This window comes from Rhinopithecus roxellana, chromosome 3 (genome assembly GCF_007565055.1).
Source record: "Rhinopithecus roxellana isolate Shanxi Qingling chromosome 3, ASM756505v1, whole genome shotgun sequence".
Classification (NCBI taxonomy): domain Eukaryota; kingdom Metazoa; phylum Chordata; class Mammalia; order Primates; family Cercopithecidae; genus Rhinopithecus; species Rhinopithecus roxellana.
The window spans coordinates 7,345,556-7,353,912 of NC_044551.1; positions in this window are offsets into that span (position 1 = coordinate 7,345,556).

An 8,357-nucleotide genomic window follows, 5' to 3' on the forward strand; every position below is an offset into this window, starting at 1 on the left:
GGTAGAGACAATGTGGGGAGCCAGAGAGAGGATGAACTTAATCTTAAACCTCTGTATGACAGGGTGAATACCCTTACTGAATTCTGTAAGTGTGAATTCCAAAATTCTCCAGATTATACATTTTTTCAAGTCAAAAATCATACTTGATTTTACATTTGGCTCCCACTCACTAGCATCATCTCAGAGCAATGAGCACATACTAGATTTCAACACATACACTGAATAGACATTGTTGAATAGGTTGTGCCTCACACTGCCAGTTCATTGAAGAAGAATTTCTGGAAAAGAAGAATCTGAGGAACCACTTGAATGACAAGAACAAGATGGTGACTGAATTCAGGTATAGGGATTTGTTACCAGGCAGAAAAAAAGCTAGGAAAGGGTCAGGTTTTTAACTAATTTCTCATAGATTTTGGAACCCTTGTTTTCAAATGTTGTTTTTTAAAAATTTTTGTAAAGTTCAGTAGAAGAAATAGAATGAGAAAGAGAAAGAGAGAAAAGAGGAGGGGAGGAGGAGAAGAAGAAGAAAGGAAGGAGGGAGGAAGGAAGAGAAAAGGAAGAGTAGTGACCTAAAACCTCTGAGAGAAGCCCAGAGACAGACTGAAGTGAATACTCAAGAAAGGTCAGGAGACCTCCCTTTTCCTTCTGTAAGAAACGTGGACGTTGAAATCAGTTGTAGGATGAGGTGGCTCCACAATCCAAGTCTGATTAATATGAATAAGGAAGAGGAAAAATTGCTCAAATATAGACCCTCACATCCCTTGCTTCTCTAGATTTGACAAAGTTCATTCACTTAATAACCATGGCGTTTTAGAGGAGCTCACCACTTTGCTAGACCCAATTGCTGCAGCGTAATTTGATTGCAGAAGGAACTACAATAGATATCTAGTCCCAATGACTTTCCATGTTGAAGAACAGAAAACATAGAAAAGGGATTATATAAAAAAATATATTACATGTAGGAGAGATTAACTCAAACACCAAAAATTTTAAATCAGTTTTAATTAAAAGACTGATGAGAGAAGAAGGAGATGAGTAAAAGAAGATTTCTTATAGAATGTGAGTCTGAGAATTGCCCTGAAAGAAATGGAGAGTCTGACTTGGCTGGAGTAGGTAAGATCATTCCAAATTAGGGTTGGGGAATGATCTTAGGAATTGTTGGATAAAAATAGGCAAGATCTATTTATCACTCAGAAACTGTGTTCCATGCTTACACACTGTTCCTGGGAGTGTAAATTAGTTCAACCAATGTGGAAGACAGTGTGGAGATTCCCAAAAGACCTAAAGATAGAAATACCATTTGACCCAGCAATCCCATTACTGGGTATAGACCTAAAGGGATATAAATTGTTCTATTATAAAGATACATGCATATAATTGTTCTATTACAAAGATCATCGCAGCACTATTTACAATAGCAAAGACATGGAATCAACCTAAATGCCCACCAATGATAGGCTGGATAAAGAATATATGGTACATCATGGAATATTATGCAGCCATAAAAAAGAATGAGATCATGTCCTTCACAGGGACATGGATGGAGCTGTAGGCCTGTATCCTTAGGAAACTAACAGAAAACCAAATACCACACACTGTCACTTGTAAATGGGAGCTAAATGATGAGAACACATGGCCACATAGAAGGGAACAACACACACTGGGGCCAAGCAGAGGGTGGAGGGTGGGAGGAGGGAGAGGATCAGGAGAAATAACTAATAGGTACTAGGCTTGATACCTGGGTGGTGAAATAATCTGCCCAACAAGCCCCCATGACACAAGTCTACCTATGTAACAAACCAGCATATCCTGCACACGTCCCCTGAACTTAAAATAAAAGATTTTTTAAAAAAGAGAAATTGTGTTCCAAAACCCCCAAAACACTATGTTGAGTATATTCAGGGTTAATTTTTCTCCAGTATAAAAGAAGTCCAAAGGGAGCTGAGCCAGGTCTGTTGTGGTACTCCTTGATGTCATTAGAGATCCAGGTTCTTTCTAGTTTTCTATTTCACCATCTTTTGGGCATGACCCTCATATTCTCAGGATAGCTACTGAAGCTCCACCCATCCTACACATATTTCAAACAAAAGGAAGATAGAATCGGTAGGGCAAATAGGCACATACTTCCCCTTTGAAGAGATTCCCCAACAACTTCCATTTATATCTCATTGGCTGGAGTTCTGTCACATGGTTACCCAAAACCTGCAAGGGAGGCTTAAGAATTTAGCTGTTTAGCTTGGCATGTTGCTACAGCCAATAGAATCAAATACTTTAAGGGATAAATCTAGAGTTCAGCAAGAAATAACAGGAAAAAGTTTTCACACCAAAATGAAGGGTACATGCAAGAAACTAACCCTGTAATTTGTGGCCTATGTCAAAGACTGAAGAGGGAGTTCAAGCCAAAGTGAAAGTTGTTGCTCTTGCAATGCAGGCTGGTTTTCAAAAGATGAATTAAAAGGTTGTCATGGAGCTCTTGAAAAACCGCATGCAGAGGAATTAAGAGCAGAATTTGTTCCATTTGCAGTGGTCAACCAGTGTGGAAATGTGCTCAGGACCAGCCAAGCACACAATAGCATATAGCACTAAATAGGACACTGAAGTAACTCTTTTAGGACCATGAACACACAAATGTATCTTTTAAAATTTTCAAGCTCCCTTGCTGACATTTGGTGCATTTTCAAACTTTGTATTTATGTGATTTTGATTTCCAATGAGTTGAATTTAAAACATAAATCAAGAAGTTTCCACAATAATTTTTACCATTTTGGAAAAGGTAGGATTTTTTTGAATTTTAAGAATATAAATGCACAGGCATACCTGGGAGATATTGTGGGTTCAGTGCCAGACCACCACAATAAAATGCATATCACAGTAAAGTGGGTCACAGGTATTTGTTTGTTTACCTGTGCATACAAAAAGTTATCTTTACACTATACTGTAGTCTATTGAATGTACAATAGCATTGTGTCTTTAAAAAGTACATACCTTAATTTAAAAATACTTTATTGCTAAAAATGCTAAAGATCATCAGAGCCTTCAGCAAGTTATAAGCTTTTTGCTGGTGGAGGGTCTTGCTTAGATTTTGATGGTTGCTGACTGATCAAGATGCTGGTTGCTGAAGTCTAGGGTGAATGTGGCAATTTCTTAAAATCAGACAATAATGAAGTTTGCCACACTGATTGACTTGTCCATGAAAGATGTCTCTGTAGTGTGTGATGCTGTGTGACAGCATTGTTTTTATTATACTTTACGTTCTAGGGTACACGTGCACAGCGTGCAGGTTTGTTACATATGTATACATGTGCCATGTTGGTGTGCTGCACCCATTAACTCGTCATTTCCATTAGGTATATCTCCTAATGCTATCCCTCCCCCGAATCCCTCCCCACAATAGGACCCGGTGTGTGATGTTCCCCTTCCTCTGTCCAAGTGATCTCATTGTTCAGTTCCCACCTATGAGTGAGAACAGACAGCATTTTACTCACAATAGAACTTCTTTCAAAATTAGAGTTAATCCTCTCAAATCCTGCTGCTGCTTTACATCTAAATTTATGCAATATTCTAAATCCTTTGTTGTCATCTCAGTAATGTTCATAGCATCTTCACCAGAAATAAATTCCATCTCAAGAAACCACTTTCTTTGCTTCATCCATTAGAAGCAACTTCTCAGGGGTTCAAGTTTTATCATGAGATTATGGGAATTCAGTCGCATCTTCAAGCTCCACTTCTAATTCTAGGTCTCTTGCTATTTCCACCACATATGCAGTTACTCCCTCCACTAAAGTATTGAACCTCTCAAAGCCATCTGTGAGAGTTGGAATCAGTTTATTTCAAACTCCTGGCATTGTTGATATTTTGACCTCATCTCATGAATCATGAATGCCATTAATGGCATTTAGACTGGTGAACCCTATTCAGAAGGCTTGTAATGTGCTCTGCCCAGATCAATCAGAGGAATCACATCTATGGCAGGCATAGCCTTGTGAAATGTATTTCCTAAATAATAAGACTTGAAAGTCAAAACGACTTCTTGATCCATGGGCTACAGAGTGGATTTTGTATTAGCAGGCATGAAAAAAATTTATCTCTTTGTACATCTCCATCAGAGTCCTTGGGTGACTAGATGTCTGGTCAATAAGCAGCAATATTTTGAAAGAAATCTTTTTTTCTAAGCAATAGACCTCAACAATAGGCTTAAAATATTCAGGAAACCACTCTGTAAATAGCTTTGTTGTTCCATTTCTAGAGCACAGACAGAGTATATTTCACATGATTCTTAAGGACCTTAGGTTTTTCTGAGTTGTAAATGAGCATTGGCTCCACCTTAAAGTCACTAGCTGCATTAGCCCCCAGGAATGTCTGCCAGTCTTTTGAAGCTTTGAGGCCAGGTATCGACTTCTCTCTATGAAAGTCCTAGACGGCAACTTTTTCTAATAGGAGACTGTTTCATACACATTGAAAATCCGTTGTTTAATGTATACACCTTCATCAATTAACTTAGCCAGATCTTCTGGATAACTTGTTGCAGCTTCTCCAACAGGGCTTGCTGTATCACCTTGCAATTAGATTATAAAGATGGCTTCTTTCCTAGAACCTCATGAACCAACTTCTGCTAGCTTCAAACCTTTCTTCTTCAGCTTCCTCACCTCTCTCAGCCTTTAGAGAATCAGTGATTTAGGGCCTTGCTCTGAATTAGACTTTGGCTTAAGGGAATGTTGAGGCTGACTTGATTTTCTATCCAGACCACTAAAATTTTCCCCATAACAACAATAAAGCTGTTTTGCTTTCTTTCTTTTTTGTGTTCACTGGAGTAGCACTTTTAATTTCCTTCAATAAATTTTTCTTTGCATTCACAAGTTGGATGTTTGGTGCAAGAGGCCTAGCTTTCTGACCTTTTCAGCTTTTAAAATGCCCTCCTTACTACACTTAATCATTTCTAGCTTTTGATTTAAAATGAGAGAGCTGCCACTCTTCTTTTCACTTGGACACTAAGCGGCCATTGTAGGGTCATTAAATGGTCTATTTCAATATTGTTGTGACTCGGGAAATAGGGATGTCCAAGGAGAAGAAGAGAAATATGGGAATGACTGGTCAGTGGACCAGTCACAACAAGCACATTTATCAATTAAGTTCACCAACTTACATGGGTTGCAGTTCATGATGTCCCAAAACAATTATGTTATTAGCATCAAAGATCACTGATCACAATCACCATAGTATATATAATAATGCAAAAGTATAAAATATTGTGAGAATTACCAAAACGTGACACACAGACATGAAGTGAGCATGTTTGAAATATGCTGTTGGAAATATGGCACCAATAGACTTTCTTGATGCAGGGTTGCCACAAACCTTCAACTTGTAAAAAAATAGACTATCTGAAAAGTGCAATAAAGTGAATGCAATGAAATGAGGTGCACTTATGATTTCTTATAAACATTGTCAAAAATATTAATTTAAGACCTAAGCATGTTGTTTGAAGTTATAAAATCCAAGAGGCATTCTATCAGGAAAAGGCTATCCAGGGCCATGTTCTGCAGAGTAATCCTGCACTGCACAATGTACATACAGACAGCCCGCAAGACGGAAGGTAGAAGAATGGTTACCAGAGGCTGGGAAGGATAGCGGGAGGTGTCGGGGAGGAGGGGATAGGTAACGGGTACACAAAAATAGAATGAATAAATAAGGCCTAGTATTTGATAGCACAACAGGGTAACTATAGTCAATAATAATTTAACTGTACATTTAAGAAAATAATGAAAAGAGTAAAATTGGATCATTTGTAACACAAACGATGAATGCTTGAGGGAATGGACACCTCATTTCCGTGATGTGATTACCATGCATTACATACCTGTATCATAACATCTCATGTACCCCATAAACGCATACACCTACTATATACACACAAAAATAAAAAATAAATAATTATTTTTAACAAAAAGATATAATCACATATGGTAACAGGGACCTTGCATAGCTCAAAGCCAGTGAGGCCACTACTTGCACCGCAGTCTATGTTAATTGCACCCCTGGAGTACAACTCCATAGACTATCCATGCAGTTGCCCTGGTAACAAGTGTATACAGAAGAGGATGCACTTCTGTAATTACAATATAGCAATTACAAAAAATAATTTTAATACTTTATCCTCATATTTTGCAATTTTTAAAATTTTACTTGTAAATGAGTCTGGCTCAGTTTTTTTAACAGCAGAGGAGACATTTTCAGGACTGTTTAGTGCCTTACGCAGGGTCACAGACACCACTGGTCAGTTGAGTACACCTACATGTGTTAAGCCTGCACCTAAATAAGCACGGTTGAGTCTCTCTTGAAGTTATTCAGATCATGCCATTGTTAACTTATATTTACCATTATCAGTGGCAAATGTTGAAAGAATACACATCTCTTTTTCTTCCTTTGCTTATGCAAATAATAGAGGAGCCTCAGACACTATAAAATGTTAATTTGTCTAATTATATGTTTTAAGAATTAAAAAAAAAATCTTTGGCCCCCTCATATCTAAAACTCACCCCCCTCCAAACAAAACAAAACAAAACAAAATTCTTAGTTTAAGTTTTTGCTAAAGGCACTAGACTTGGGAGTCAAGAGGCATAGGGTGTATTTCTAAGTCTAACTAATCACTGTCCTAATCTTTAAGGACCTCAATTTCTCCCTATGTAAAAAAAATGAAGGAGCTAGATCTTCTACACCTTTTTGGCTGTACAGTCCAGGATTCAGTGCTGGCCTGCTTAGAATCCCATTTAGTCTACTGAAAGGAGTTGGCTATTCGAAAAGTAAAGCTCCCTGACTGTAAAGCATAATGCCAGACAACAATGCCAGCCCATGTGACAAGATGGCACTATAAATAGACAGCCCAGAATATCTGTTCATAGGACTAGCGGCTGGTAGCTCATCAGCTGCCTGGAGCTGCTATAGATTCAGAAGAAACTTCTTTGTTTGGCTCTCCTCCCCTAGTTCTAAAAATCCAGTAGCTAATTTGAGATTTAGCACTAATATATCAATGTTGTATGTGGCTTAGTACACTAACAAGCTTGTGGAAATAGGTTTATTGCTTGTACATGCTTTGTTCATGCCTTCCAGAAGAAGATTTGGGAGACGGTCCTGCTCTGTCTCCCCAGCTAACCCTCCTCATAATAACCTGGGATTGTCTTTTAAAATAGGACAGTAAACTGTAGCCATGCCAAACCATGGAGAAGAGCTCTGAAAAAAAGACATATTAAGGGAAGAAAAGATCACTAAATAATGTGAAGATACACTTTCAAATTTTACTTTTCCTAAAGTTCAAGGCACCTGTTAGTTTAAGAGAAAAATTAGATTTAGGGAGAAGGATGCTTATACCCTCACTACTATGAGCAACAGACATACACACATGCACTTGTTTCTCTCGAATCCCCCTATATCCCTCCAGTTTCCAATTCTTTCTTAAAGCCACCTATTCATTTTCTCTACTTGCATTGCATTTACCTTCTCCCACCTTAAGTTTCTATACTTATTCCCGCATTTTCTTTAAAAACTTCATTAAAATCTCATCTTCAAGAAATGACCCCAATTTTTCAAATTGCAGCCAGAATTTAAAAAAGAAAGTATAAATAAACCTTGAAATGGTTTTACTAAATGCTTTCTAACTTTTTTTAAATTTAATATTGATAATTCACAGAAAACTTAATAATTTGAACATGTAAGCAAACAGCATTTGATTATAAATGTATTTACATAACAATCATGGGTAAACCTGTCTTTAAAAAATAAAGTCATTGACCATTGTAATTCTTTCCATCTCAATGCCAGCCCATAATACCTGGTCTATGGGGTGTAACTATTTTTTTCCCTGTCCCTGGATGAAAAAGATTTTCTGTTTGTTGCTGAACAATTAAAAATTCTATAGTCATTTCTACTTGCAAGAACTGTCTCATTTCACTAATTCAAACAGGTTCTTGTAATAGTAAAAACTCCACAAGTCATTTTAAGTTGACTCTTTCTCCCTCCTCCAGATAGGGCCTCCTTTGGAAACCTACAGTAGAAATAAAAAAAAGCAGACATCTCGTTTCTCCGTCAGCTTCTCTCTACCTTACACCCAAATCCCCAGGGTTGCAAGAGGAGAGAAACAAAAGATAAGGAAGCAGGAAAAGACCTGCTTGATTTGCTCAGTGTTGATGCTCTTGGTGGTGTGATGAATGACCAAAGCTGACTCTTTTCTTGAGCACACGATTGTGAATTCTTCAGAGGTCCCTGATATATCTTCTTTAGCTGACCAACTGCTACTCCTCATCAGCTCCTGCCTCTGCAACAAACCCCACAGTCCCACAGTTCCAGGACCCCCTTGCCTTTGC